Genomic DNA, 7,027 nt, shown 5'->3' on the forward strand with positions numbered 1-7,027 from the left:
GAAGGTCAGACCCACGCGGAGGGAGAAGGGCACGCGTGGAGCGCCGAAGAATATCTTTCTTGATGAGTAGGGTGTCTTCCAGTGAGAGCTGTAGAAACGGGAGTGGGTACACCACTTGCTGCGGGTGAGCGGCTGAGTCGGCGAGGGCGTGCGTGGTCGTGCTCCGGCGGGTCCAGAGGACGCGAACAGGGCACGGGAATGATTGGAGTATCTGGTGCACCTCGCATGTAATGCCCAGTGTACTGTTGACGCGCCGGAGCTCTCGAGCAGCCTGAGTGGAATCGGTGTATAACACCAAGCGCGGTGGTGGGGCAGCGCCGAGCTCAGAAGCTAAAGCACACAGGCCATCTCGAATGGCAACCAGCTCCGCCAACAGAGAAGGAAGTGGCGCCTCTGTGAAATACGAGCATGTCTGGTTGATGGATGGCATAGTGGGGCAGACAAGGCTTGTGTGGAGGATGCCGTCGGCTACCCCTGCGTCCACATGCGCTTGAAGGCCCTCTGGCGAGTCAAAAGGAAGCGGTGGGTTGGCCTGCTTCTCTTGGGGGTGAATGCTTTTTATGCACCCTAGAGGCCGGTTGTCCGTAGCTTGAGGTCGCTGCCATGGAGGGGGCTCCGCTAAGCGAGGTAGCAGAGGCGAAGCACGATCGTAGTAGTGTGCAAGTGCTGCCGCGGCGGGAATCGATTGAATTTTTAAACGACGAGCCGATCGACGCTGATGTACGATTTCATCCAGCGTGTTCAGTTGCGCTTCGGCTTGAAGTGTGGGTATAGAGGTCATGCGAGGGAGTCCGGTGATAACTCGCATTGCTTCTCTATTTGCAGTTTCTAAGCGATCCCAGTCGCGCAAGGTGAGGTGTTGGAACTGGGCTTGGTAAACTAGTCGAGGCTGGAAGATAGCACGCACTAGCGTACGCATGACTCGAGAGCAGGCACCCCCTGACTTCTGGCCGATTCGGCGGAACAAGTGTAACATGCTGGTGGCCTTTTGTCGGGTGCAGCGGACCCATGAGGATGCCGACCCAGTTGCACTGATTTCCAGTCCCAGTATACGCATATGATCAGTGGCGGCAAGGGGTTCACCATTCAAGAACAGGGATATCGGTGTCTGCAACAGCCGTTCTCGACCACTACGATTTGTGACAGACATGTAAGTGGTTTTTTGCGGAGACAGCTTCAGGCCAATAAGCGAACACCACTGTGACGTAATGTCCACGGCAGCCTGTAGACCTGCTTCTTGACGAGACAACATGTCGTGCACCGACCACACAGTGATATCGTCCGCATAGACGAGAAAAAACGTGTCCGGTATGCTATCCAGCTGCCACGCCAAGGGTAATAGGGCCACGTTGAACAGCACAGGAGACAATACGGAGCCCTGAGGCACGCCTCGCTCCGAAACAAAGTGTCCCACGCGTTCCTTGCCTATGCGGATAGAGAACGAGCGGTTGTGAAGGAAGGACTTGACAAAATGGCATACTGCTGGTGGAAGGTGGAGTCTCTGCAGAACACTGATTATAGCTGAGTGGCTCACGTTGTCATACGCCTTTTCAACGTCCATAGCCAAGATCGTACGGATCTTACGTGACCTGCCACCTAAAAGCACCATAGATGACATATGGTCCAGGCCATCTTCTGTTCCCAGGTGAGGACGAAACCCAATCTGAGCTGGGTGATACCACCCGTATCGTTCCAGCCACCAGGAAAGGCGCGTGGCGAGCATCCGTTCCAGTAGCTTGCACAGGGTGGATGTCAGTGCGATAGGACGGAGGTTACCCAACTGGTCTGGGGGCTTCCCAGGTTTCGGGATAGGTACCACTTCGGCATGTTTCAAGGTAAGTGGAATGTCGCTGGACGCCCAGACACTGTTGAGCCAGTCCAGTAACCACTGCAGACCGAGACCGTCCATGTTCTTAAACACTTCATATGTTACACCATCTGGGCCCGGCGCTGTGCGCAGTTTAGCCTTATCAATAGCTGCAAGGAACTCCGCCATGGTAAATGGAGCCTGTATCCCGTCAAGATCTTCCTGGCTTGGGAGCGACCCAGCCTCCGGTGGAAGAGTAGGTAGGCTGACAAATGCTGGTGGAGCTTGGTCGTACTTCGGGAAGAACTGCTTGGCCACATCTGGAGCAAATTGGCTCGGAGTGAGTCCAGAGGCAAGGCAGGCCGTGGCTGCCGGGTCTTGGGGGCGGCCACCATGCTCCATACTACGAAAAGTGCGCCATACAGACGCGCTGGTAGAAGATGGGCCTAGGGAGGCACACCAGTCCAACCACCGTTGACGGGATAGCGACTTTTCATGACGGCGCGCGGCTGCAGTGAGGCGGTGCAACGAATTCCGTAATTCCGGATTTGTGGGCTGTTTATTGGCCGCCAGTTCTGCTCTGCGTCGAGCTGCCCACAGGTTTAGAAGATGGAGGTCTGGTGCAGGCTTGTTCTCCTCTACCCAGGATGTGCGCGTGGCATCCCGAAGGGCACTACATAGCACACGCAGCGGATCCGAGGTTTCTTCACAGACGGACGTGTTCAGGCCCTTCCGAAACAAGTCCCAGTCTGTGACAAAGCACTGGCGTCTGTTTGAGCGCTTTATATCCGGAGCTAAACCGAGGCGAATGGGATAGTGGTCACTTCCCCAGCAGTCCGGTTCCCGGTCCCAAGACACTGTCCGCGCTCCAAGCCACCACGAAAGGTCGGGGGAGTATGGAGGGCTCCGCGGATGCTCCTGTCGACGGGTTGGGGTGTCCACAGGATTGAGGAGAGCGAAATGCGCATCCGTGAACGCGTCCAACACTATCGTTCCTCGGGCACTAGAGTACGGATATCCCCATGTGGGATGCGGTGCATTGAAATCTCCGCCGACCAGCACAGTGCACCCTGGGTGCGCGCGGAGGAGATGCTGAATCCACCCTAGTCGCAACGCTGGAGAACTCCCGCTGTGCGGGCGCACGTAGCAGGACACTAGTATTACCTTTGTTTGAGGAAGGCTCACTAACACGGCCACTACTTCCTGCCAGTCATTGCACCACGGTTCTAGGTTAACCTGAGTCTGCGGGTAACAGTTGGCGACATAGACTGCGGCTTTTCCGGGTGGGTCAGACACAGCACTGCACCGACGATCCAAAATACTCGGTGAAGCATAGGCGTTCAATCCAGGCAAATTAGGAAGGGAATTAGTTTCTTGTAGGAGCAAGGCCCAGGCAGGGAGTCTTCCGATAAGTATACGGTAGCGAAGCTCCCCCACCTTGCTTGCCAGTCCTCTGCAGTTCCACTGCAGCACAAACTTGTAGTCCCTCGGAATCATTGCATCAACGGAAGGTGTGCCAGCAAAACCGATGACAGATGTTGCAGTTGCTGCGCCACGAAATTGAGGAGTTCCATCGGAGATAGCTTGGCAGATGGCGGTGGCGCAAGTGAGGCAGGCGTTGCAGCAGCAAAAGAGCGATTATCAGCGGTCGCTGACCGTTCAGACAAGCGGGTGAGCAAAGTTCTCCGCTGGCGAAGACGTCGTACTTCCTCCTGAAGCGTACTGAGACGCTTTTCGACTTCTGCCAGCTCCCCAGAAGCTTGCATTGCTGGCTCATGCAGGTCTTCCTTTCGATTCCGGCGTGTCTTGCCCCGCTTGAGTGCTTCCTTATACGTAAGGGTGTCCTCGGGCTCAGTCTCCAGGCTTAACGGAGGGAACGTCTCCTCATCGGTGGGTGTCAAAACCGCGTATCGGTTAGACGTCGCAACCCCACCATCGGACGCGTCTTGCTGTCTCGATTTGCGGTGGCGAGTATTCTGGCGACGAGCAGCTTCATTAGCCTTGCGCTTAACGGGGCATTCCTTGGACGTAACATCGTGGTCGTCCTTTTTGCATATGCCACATTTATATTTAACAGCTTCTTGCGAGTTTTCCGTTTCTTGTTCAGGCTGAGGGCATGAGGAACGCATATGGCCGGGCCGAAAACACCGGTAGCAATAGACCACGCCTGACTTGTACGGGCGGAATCGCAGGATACCACCATAATATGTGATGCGAGCTGGGGCAGAAACCGGGCCCTGAAGGGTGACTAGGCATGTTCGGCCGCGACCCATGTATCGGGCTTGCAAGATCTTGTGGGACGTACATGTGAGCGTAGCCGCAAGGGTTTCCGGTGACTCGTCGGGGTCGACGCCGAAGACGACATACCTGCGAAGGTCGGAGCCCGAAATCAGGTACGCTTGAACCCCCACTGCAGTACCGGCGGGCAGGGGGATCTCTTTCAGGCCGCAAAGACGGTCAACATCTGCTAGCGAACGCACCCACACGGAGATGGTGTTGGTGGGACGGTGAATGGCGAAACCTTGGAACCCGTTGGTTTGGAGGCAGGAGTCCAGGGTGGCTTGAAGGACCCTGTTGGGCAGAGTCGTCACGTTGAAGCACTCCCGTGGTTTAATCGCCACTTTGTACAGCGGCGATACCCCGGGCGCCACCGCAGGCACTGCAGATGCACTGTCACGTTTGCGCACAAATGTGTCCTGAGTCGACGTAGCAGGCACTCCCAATGGTTGCTCACATGCTCGCCTCTTAGAGCCACTCGGACCACCATTACCCGTTACGGTAGTTGGTTGTTCCTCCATCGGATCCGGCGCAGCAAGATGTCGAACGGCGGTAGTTTCAGTCTCCATGCTGTCGCGCTGCAGCGTCGCGTCCATGCAGAGTGAGCGTAGCCCTGGTGTTGCCATAGCAACCGCGGCGCGCCTAGCTCTGGGGCCGGCGGTGCCGGCGGACGCTAGGCCTACTCGGCGACGATGGGGCAACGCTGGCCCGAGGGCCGCATCAGCGCCTCGGGCGTCGTCACTGACGGGTCGGTGAGGGGCCAGGGGTCTTTGGAGAGGATCACAGCAAGTTGGGCAGCAGTTCCAAGGCTGATGCACGTAAAATCACCAAAACCGAAGGAGCGAAGAGCGACGACGTGTCACACCGCCAATTCAAAGGGTACAGCTCAAATATCATCAGCATCATCATCATCAACACAGCCGACGCACTTACCCGGACAATTGGCGTGACCGTGTCTGAAGCCTCCTCTATTTTCCAATTCATAACTCACCAGCTGCTCCTACTTGTTTTCTATGGAAGCACAACGTTTACAAGTGTGGGTGATTGGGTGAGTACAGCAAGCACAGTGAACAGTTTGAGATGGGTGCATGAAAATGGACTTGTAAACTGTGACTAGCAATCTGCAGGCAGCACTGACTGGAGTGGAGGATGCCCTTATTTAGATAGTAGCCAGCACATAGGGGCATAAAAACACTAGCTGTGAACAGACCACCCCAACCAGCGCCAACATCTTCACTGTTTTTCCCCCAGTGATTCATGGCCAGTTGAAGTAATTTTCAATCTGCACCTGAGTGCGGTTAATCAGCGCAACCCATTGCATTTCAGCCCTCGTGCAGGGCTTGCATGGAAGGAGGTTTGTGGGGATCTAGTTCCGATTACCGTATTTTGCGGTGTATACGTCGTGGCTTTTTCTAAAATTTTCGTTTGTTTGTCTTATCCACCGGTACGACTTTTGTACGGAATAAATTGGGTGCGTGGTGGCTGTGCATGGTCCACCCCCGAAAAGGCGCCTGTGTGCTGCGTGATGTCAGTGCACGTTAAGAGACACAACTGTATGGTATAAATGAATTAGTTTTTGTTAGCGAGTCAGAGCAATAAAGATCCGATGGTTTTGTCTAAATGTCGTCTGTAAGTACATGCCATCTGTGTGTATCAATAAAACATTTTTGAGGAGTTAGTTCTGTCTAGACTTTGGATGGTAGATGCACGTGCCTAGCAAGGCTTACCGGGGGATGTGTTCAAAGGCGGCGGCCGCTGTAACCACGTACTTTCGCCGCACTTTCTAACGAACTGACCGTCTTTGAGTTTACCTGATTAACAAGTGCGTTTTCTACAGTTGGTGCATCTTATACACTGGTGCAACTTGTATACGTTTTTTTTTTTCGGAAAAACTGCCATTTTGAAGGGGGTTCGACTTATACAACAGTGCGACTTATAGAGGGGAAAATACGATAATCTCTCTCGGTTTTTGGCTCTGCAATGGGAATTTTCCCAGTCTTGGTGGTACTCTTCACTGGGACCAATTGGCGATTTTAAATTACCTCTCAGCTCAGATAATGCGACTTGCAACGTATGTGGGTGCATTCCCATGTGCACGAATACAGTAAAACCTCGTTGTAAGAGAGACTCAAGGGACCTAGGAAATGTGTCTCTTGTAACCAGGGTCTCTTGTAAGCAATGTTGCTAACATGGGGAACATAGGAAAACCGACCAAACCGTCTTCATTTGAATGTCTCTTATAATCAAGTGTCTCTTGTAACAGTGTCCCTTGTAATGAGGTTTTACTGTACCTACATTCATCGCCAATCTTGATATCCTGGAATTTACACTACTTCGTCAGTTCTCTTTTTAAGAGCACTCCTGTCTATGCTTTGTTTGCTCATGACCTGACAAGGGCCCCTTGCACTGTCCTTTGCAGTGTTGCTGAGACCTACTAGCTGTGTGTACGGTTTGTAGCCAGTCTCTCTGCTCAAGATCACGTTGTTTTGGCGAATTCTCTTTGGAATCTTGCCTTTTTTGTATCAAATGGCACAACACTGCTCAAGCAAAAAAAACTGCCCTGAGTGCGATTTTAACTTGTGACCGCCGAGACAACCCAACGTTACGGGCAGCATGCATTAAGGTGAGAGCTACTACACTATTGACATGAGAAGCGCGCACGTCAGGAAGCTGCGGCCATCGCTCGTGTACTTTTACAATGCCAAATGCATCAGCCCGAACCGGCCAGCCAAGCCCTCTCCTTCTACTCTAGCCGCTCTCCCCCAGTTGCTAGCCTTCCTAGCGCTGTAGTCATGTGACCGGTTCATCTTCGGGCGACGCGTGGTGGAAAGCGGCAACGTTGGCAAAACGTGCTCCACCACGAGTCTGAGTTTTCTACTGCTGGTGAGAGCGCAGCTACTTCGGCAATCTCAACCATCGGTTGACTTGGCAACCAGGCACAAG

Source organism: Haemaphysalis longicornis, unplaced genomic scaffold (assembly GCF_048455015.1).
Source record: "Haemaphysalis longicornis isolate Haplotype H1 unplaced genomic scaffold, Haemaphysalis longicornis Haplotype H1 scaffold_8, whole genome shotgun sequence".
Taxonomy (NCBI): Eukaryota; Metazoa; Arthropoda; class Arachnida; order Ixodida; family Ixodidae; genus Haemaphysalis; species Haemaphysalis longicornis.